Source organism: Cynocephalus volans, chromosome 12 (assembly GCF_027409185.1).
Source record: "Cynocephalus volans isolate mCynVol1 chromosome 12, mCynVol1.pri, whole genome shotgun sequence".
NCBI classification, from domain to species: domain Eukaryota; kingdom Metazoa; phylum Chordata; class Mammalia; order Dermoptera; family Cynocephalidae; genus Cynocephalus; species Cynocephalus volans.
This window is the reverse complement of record NC_084471.1, coordinates 55,391,362-55,399,112: the sequence shown is the minus strand read 5'-3', so window position 1 is coordinate 55,399,112 and position 7,751 is coordinate 55,391,362. Positions and strand designations below refer to the sequence as shown.

Here is a 7,751-nt window from a genome sequence, read left to right as displayed (position 1 = left end):
GTGTTTTTCAAAACCAGATGTTTTGTGAATGGACTGCTTTTTGGCTTACAGGCCTTAATATTTTGCCAGAATTGAATTTGTTTTGAAATAAGTTTTCTGATTTTCACATATAGCATTTTCAAACAAATAGTGTGATGTACAAATTACCATCACTTTAGTTCATGTTAGATTAATCCACACTCGAAATCTGTTTGACATTTACCCCTTAAGTATTTTGCATCAATAAATCATTTCTGTAGTATCTTAAAATGTTCATAAGTAATTACATAACATCCTACATCTCCAGGTCCTGTCCCATTAATTTAAGTAAAAAATATAGTAATTAAGACATAATTATGTTGTCTTGAAATGCTAACGGTCATTTGGACTTGATTACCTGAGGTGCTATAAGTGCCCCAGAAAAGTCAGGCAACTCCAGGCTTGGGCCTGTAACTAAACATCTGGTACTGACATTGTTGGTCATCAGAGGTGTGGGACCTTTGGAAAAAATTTCAACACTGCACTATTTAGACAATCTACAATAAAACAAAAGTAGCGTGTGTGTGTGTGTGTGTGTGTGTGTGTGTGTGTTGGGTGGGGGTGGGGGGTGGAAATGAATAGAGGTTGGAGGTGGAGAGAAAGACCCGTGTAAATTTCAGCATTTAGCTTCGTGAAAAACTTGTTCAGTCAGCCTGCCTCGACTCCATATATGGTGTTCAAATATAAGTTTGGGAAGGGCTGTTTTGCAATTTTGGCCAAGAACGCACACACACACACCCACACTCACACCCTGTCTCTCTCTCTCTCTCTCACCTGGAACGCAGGCGGGTGGTTTTATGTACTACAGTGCTGGTGTGGTATATATATATAGGATGGCTCACCTGCATAAATGGCAGGGCTGCTCCTGACCCACTTTCCCAGCCTTGGAGAAGTACTTGCCAGAACTTTTTATCCCCTCACTACGAAATCTCTCACCCCCTGGCACGTCTTCCCACAGGCCCGTGGCTCGCTGTCTGCTCTCTGCGTGGTAGTTTCTCCCTTTCCTACGCCTTCAAGGGTCTCAGGTGGAAGGCGCGAGGGGGCTGTTCGGCTCTGCTCTCGGGCCCCAACTTTGGAAAGGGATGTCCCCTAGCAGAGGGCCACCTCGCGGTCGCGCTCGGCGGTCAGCGGCCTCGGGGCGGCCTTGGAGGCGGAGGGGGAGGAGGAGGGAGTTGGCGGCCGCCGAGGCCCGGGCAGCAGGCCCCGTCCGCGGCCGGCGCGCTCCCCGGTCGTCCCTCGCTCGTCTCCTATGCTCATATTTGGACTCGGCTGCCCGTGCCCAGGAATTTCCCGTCATGCCTCCCGCCGCCCCGTCCGTCGCCCGGAGCAGGGGTGGGAGGGAGGGAGAGGAGCTCGGACAGCGGCGGCGGCGGCGGCGGCTCCCTGGCCTTTCCATGATCCGGCGGCAGACCCTCCCGCGCCCCCTCTCACTCTGCCTCTGCCTCTGCCTGGCCGCCGCCGCGGCGCCCGGAGCCACGCGGTCGGGTAAGTTCGGGCTCCCTCCCCACCTCGCCTCACCCCTCCCAGCCTCTCCTGCCACGTTAGGGTGTGACCCCGACCCCGGCCCCCCTCCGAGCGCCGGCTACGCCCCCCTTAGCCTCCCGAGGGACACCCCCTTCCTGAGCCCAGGACGGGTGCTGAAGCGTTGCGCCCGGTGCCGGCGGTGAGGGGCCGAGTGGAAGGAGGTCAAGGCTGCCTTCCCTCACGCCGACGGGAGGCGTCTGGCCGCCTCGCTGACACCTTATCCTGTCCCTGGAGCGAACCTGAGCCCGCGGGAGCCTCTCGCCCGGCGCGGGCCCCCGAGGGAGGGGTCTGGCCCGGCAGCCCGGGAGAGGCAGGGAGGGGGCGTCGGCCCCAGCTCGGGAGGGCGTGGGGCCCGCGGCAGGCGGAGACCCCGGGGCCCCCTGCTCGGCGCCAGTCGGCCCCGCCGAGGTTGCCGCCCAGATAACGGGCCCGGGGCGTGGGAATCCGCCGGCCGGGCCCGCGCGTCCCGCTGCGCGTCTGCGAGGGGAGTGGGCTGCCGGGGCGTGAGGAGGGCGCAGCCGCCGCCTGCCCGCCCTCCATGTCGCCCGCGGCGCCGGGCCAGGCTCCCGCGGGCCCGGCTGGCATCTCACAGGCCAAAATCGAACAGAACCCCGATTTTGCCAGGTACCAGTTTCGTTTTGTTTTTAAGCGGAAAAAGGCAGCCAAGTCTATTTTTAAAGTTTTGCACTAGACCATTTCAAGTCAAACTATATGAATGAAAAGCGCCATTCCTGCCTTATTTGGTTTAGGGCTATCAATTGAGCGTGGTAATTCTGAAGCGTGGTAATTAAATAACAGTAAAATTGTAAAAGACAATTTCCTGTGAATCATGTGGAAAATATTAGGGAGAAATTTTTTATATAAGACTATTATAAAAAGCAGTTATTTGAAAGTACAAATGTAGGGTTTAAGGCAAATTGTGAAATTGCATGAACTTTTAGCATTTGTGATGAGTAACTAGTCATCAAACCTTGTTGGTTCTTAATTTTATCTGGCGTGGAAGGACAGAAACCCTAATTACTCAGAGCTGAGATTTCTTAGAAGATTTTAGTTTGCTTTTGTTTTTGCCACCGATAGACTAAACTGTCATAAAAAGATATGGCTGACTATAACTTATAAATTAGTTGGAAGCTGACTCTGTTAAGCATCGATTATATCCAGCACCCTTTGGTTTATCTCTTCATATTTTCATTTGCAGCACTGGCGACAAAAAAGATTTTAAAAGATACTTTTGTCTATAAAAAAATCTTCAAGGTTTATATAACTTATAAAATTCTCCATTCGGATTAATGGCGGGTATTTACAATTTTTAACCTTAGTAAATGTGCAGTTTATAAATACTGATTTAAGCAATGATAGTTTCATGTTTGTTTCTGAATAATATTGTTTTTCCAAAAAGATCTCCTTTTTATAGATTCATATTTTAGGAGTAACTTTAATTGCACTTCTTGGGAGACACAACAGGTTCTAATTTCACACTTTATCAGTGGGCATCTAAAAATACTGTGCTGGATGATAAAGAGTGGATTGTACTGTCAAGGACTATGTATGCAATTTTTTTTTTTTGCTTGAGTAATGTGTTGACTTACCTAATACTTGTGGTTAAAAAACAAAAAGTCGTTGAAGACCGAAATCCACTGTTCTATGGCCCCTTGCCAGTAATTTTGAACACTGAGTTTGTATTTGGACCATTTAAACATATATTCTTTTCATTTTGATCCCAGTTGGTATATCAATCTAATTTCTGGTGACTATTATTGGGGCCCTATGTGAATGTCTGGAATTTTTTTATATTAAAATAAGTTGCTCTTTGTTATTTAGAATTTTGTCACAGTGTCTAAACTGCCTGGCTGCCATGGTTGCATCATACAACCTCAATTAGAGATTTTGAATCAACACACTGCTTTTTGCTTTTACAGGTGCTTGTTTCAATATTTTAACTAAAATAACAACCAATTAAATTATAAATCTTTGCTGCTTTGATCAAGTAATAAGAATATCCAGAGAATATCCCAACAGTAGGATTCATCAATTTTTATAATATATTTATCATTTATTAATTTAAAATAGATTTTAAACCATCAAAGAGCAACTATAGGAAGTAATGCTTTTTGGTTCTCTGTCATAATCTGGTCACAATCCCTTTGATTTTATCTTTACCTGGATAACTTATTATAGTCAGGGATTTGGTTGACGAATTTGGTTCCAACATTTAGCTTCCTTTTCTGTCAAATTATGAAGTTGGATATAGTTTCCTTGTCCCTTCTAACTCCAGGATCCTATAATATTGTTTTTGTTTATATAACCCTGCAGAGGCACCCACTACATTTAGTTCAATCTTCTGATTGTCAACTTCTGACTTGCCACACATGTTAAACTGGTCTTCCTGTAGTCAGATCTGATGGGTGTGGATCTAGCTTTGAGGAGCTCAGATCTGCCTCAGGATTGTCCTGATACCTGGCACATGCACACAGATGCATACCTACCTAGGCAGAGTTCTATAATATTAAGCTTCTGTTACTTTCTTCCCCTCATCTAATAGCAGAAAGATCTGGTTATGTCATAGGTTAAATGCCCAGCTGCTCTTTGGGGATACATAAGGCCAGGCCCTAAGACAGTTTGATACTCAGCTTTGTTATTTGGGTCCCAGTTAGAGATACCATCAGAGAGCACCCAAACCTTCCTGTGGTTGGGTAGGCTGTGGCTAGTTATCTGGAAGAATTCCAGATGAAATGCTCTCTATGGGGTTATCAAGTTTTGATCCTGCCTCAGAGAAGACTGCATGGGATCGACCTATTTGATTTACACAGACAAATTGGCTTTAGATAGGAGGGTAATCAGCTATTTAATTTGCCAATCGTTAGGTAGCATTTCTTATTGTCGTACAAATATCTTAAGGCTTTGCCTTCAATGTTCTATATTTTCTCCTTCCTGGGCATTATGGATTTTCCTTTTAAAATGTTCAGCACGATCTCTGATCCCTGATCCCTGTTCATATGTTCACCTCTATGGGCATACTGAAGTCATATTTTTGGTTTTTAAGGAAATACAAATAAAGAGAAAAGAAAGTATAGAAAAGGTAGCCCAGTAATAAATTATAAATTGACTTCATGGAACATTTTGCTTATTGCCTCATTTAAGCTTCTGTTACAAGTAACAGAAATGAACTTGAACTAGTTTTAGCAAAAAGAAAGAAAGAAAACAATTTGTTGGAAGATCAATGGAAGACAAATGCAGACAGAACTTCTGAGGGACTGGGACCAGGGATGTGGAAACCTGGAACATTCCCTGTCTCTAGTCTTCGCTTTCTTTGCTTCGATGTTCTCTCTTTGCTCACTTTTTTCTTTTTCCTTTTTGGTTTCCATGGTTGAATGTGACTGCTCAGCAGCTCCTGAGTACTTATGTGTCCCTTGGTTCCAAGCACAAGGAGAGATTAAATTATTGAGCCTTGATCCTAAGTTCCTGAGAGGAAGAACCTGATAGAACAGTTTGGGTCCCATACTTGATCTAAATTTTCCCTAAGGTCTCTTCTAATTTTAGAGTTATCTGTAATATGTAGTACAGTCACTTATATGGTTTGATTTTGTGTTTTTACATTTTATATTATAGGGTTATTAGTCCTTAAAATGAATAATTTTCTATTGATTGTAATGTGTATATAGAAGTATGTGACACCCTCAGTGGGCTTCTAGGATGTTACTTAGCACTGATAATACTGCTGCAAGAATGCTGAAGTTGAATCCTTTGGGGAGTAAACTAAGTGTAGCAACACATTCAAAAATTATAATGCTTGGGATCCAACTTAGTTGTAAAAATCCTGTCTAATGATGATCCATTCTGCAGATAATGATCTGTAGTTTTTCAGGAATTCATTGAATAAAATGCTAAACTCAAATAGGTCTTTAGGATAAATTCATTAAAACTGTGTAAATGATAGAGACATTCAAAGTAGTAATAGTTTAGGGACAAAGAATTCATCAGGTTTTTTTTCCTGTTTTTCACACATGCCTAGAATTTTCTATCTTGATTTTTCCTTTAGGCTGTTCCTGCTGCCTGGAACTCTTCTCCCATAACAGGTTGAAGTCTTTAAGGCCTGCGTTGTTTTTTGTGAAGTCTTCTTCATCTCATAGAGTTTGTAATTTCCTTCTGCTTCTAAGGCATTTTGGAACCTTGATTGGAATGTGACTTTTAATATCTTGCATTACAGTTAAATCCATATGTATTCATTTTCTTCACTAGAGTATAAATTCCAGTAGACCAGCGCATCACCTAGAAGAATTCTGATAGGCTTCAAGCATCCGTTGTTTTAAGAATAATGATTTTGACTTTTTCAAATATTCTGATGCTTTTATAGTATCCTGCTTGCCACTACCTTTCTCTTTTGGCATTGGATCTCCATCACACTGCCCTTCTTTCTTAGTCTTTGTCTGTTTTCTAGGTTTTACAGGCTTTTCCGTGAACATTCTAATTTCCTGTGTGAAGATCAAATATATAGAAGATAGGATGTTTTCCTATAAACTGAGATGGCACGGAGAAGAAGAGTATAGCAAACTCATGTGGAAGGGAATCAACTTTTGTTGAGTGCCCAGTATTTATCACAGATCAGATATAGAGGGCAGGTGTAGAAAAAAATTGAGCAAATATAAAGGGAAATAGTGGGAAGATAAAGTATAAAGATGGAAAATTAGGTGGTTTGGCATAAAATATGGAAGACTTTTAATGCTACACTAAGTAATTAGGACTGGGTTAATAAGCTATGAGATTAAAGTGTTCTGATTCTTGAAGTATCATAATCAGAGTTATAGGTTATATTATCTAATTGTTCAAAGGATGAATTGAATTGGGAAAGAAACGATAGGAGCAATAAAGAAGTGTTGTAAGGGTTTTTGTTAAAGAATGAGGACCTGAACTAGGATGGTAGCAATAGGATTGGAGAAGTGTTGCTGAAGTACATTGGACGGAAATAAACAGTTCATTGGATATTGGGAAAGAAAGAGATGAATAAAAGGTGATGATAACATGTGTAGCCTGGGCAATTGAGAGACTGTAAACTCAGTGCATTTTTATGGGTAAAAATAAGTTTTGTTTTATATCTCTTACATTTGAGGTGCTGGTAGGACATTCATGTGTAGATGTGTAGTAGAATCAGAAGTGCGAGATTGGAGCTTGCAGGTAGAGATAAGGGCTGGAAGTAAAACGTGTACGAGGTAGGAGGGTTAAAAATAAAGGGAAGAAGAGAGAATTTGTTGGCTGGAGTAAAAGGACAGGTACAGGAAGAGCATCATAAAGAAGATAGAATGTGATGTGGCTTTAACAGATGCCCAATCAGTATATGGCATTCTTTTCATGAGCTTTCCTTGTTTAGGGGACATCACATTTACCAACTCAACAGATAATGCATGGGAAACATTGAATAAAGGATACTGCATTCAGAATGACCTTCCTAAACTGCAAAATTGTTGCTGCTACTGCCTTGCTTAACCCTCTTTCAGTGGCTTCTCACCTTTCTTAATTAAGATAAAGAACTAACTCCTTATTCATCATCTGGGCTTCCAAGTTGTTCAGTTAGCTTTGAACACACATTCTGTCTCATGCTCCTCCTTGCTCCTCCCTTCGTCTTCCCCAAGAATGGACAGAATGTGAACAAGATGTGATTTCCACCAGATGGAGTACATTTTGTATATTTTGTCCTTTTCTTTTTGGTCCTTTCTGAGCACTCTTTATTATCATGGTCAGATTCTTATCCATAAAATAATTGCTGACAACTTCCTAATTTGAAATTTAAAAATTAGTGATAAATCACATTCCTCCCTCTTTTTTTTTTATACAGAATGTGTTGCTTGCCTTATCTCTTCAAGTGTCACCTATAAACTTGAGTTGGCTACCCTGGCCATCATACCCTGAGCTCTGACACTTGGCTATGGTAGCCTGGAGCAGCATTGTTACCTGTAATTTGTATGATCTGATATTGGAAACTTCAGGACAATTTATTAATATCTGGCTTCCTGAAGGAAAACTGAGGGAATTTATTTTATGAAAGGGCTTTATGAACACAGATTATAGAGGTTTATAAAACATGGAGATGACTACAGGTGAAACAGAGAAAGACTATTGGTATAAGAAGTGTATTCTTAGGGTCTAGCTTCTAGAACAACAGTATATCCTGATTCTAGGTTTCTAAAAATAGAAACCTTGTTCATAACATTTGT

At 42.0% G+C, this 7,751-nt stretch overlaps 1 protein-coding gene across 2 annotated transcripts in view; it reads left to right on the top strand.

Moving 5' to 3' along the window:
* Positions 1-1,344: 1,344 nt before the first annotated feature.
* Positions 1,345-7,751, top strand: part of MSRB3 (methionine sulfoxide reductase B3) — a 198,488-nt gene continuing 192,081 nt past the window's right edge. For both annotated transcript variants that reach the window (XM_063075719.1, XM_063075720.1), the window contains exon 1: positions 1,345-1,503. The gene's annotated coding sequence lies outside the window, so the exon portion shown is untranslated. The remainder of the gene's footprint in view (positions 1,504-7,751) is intronic.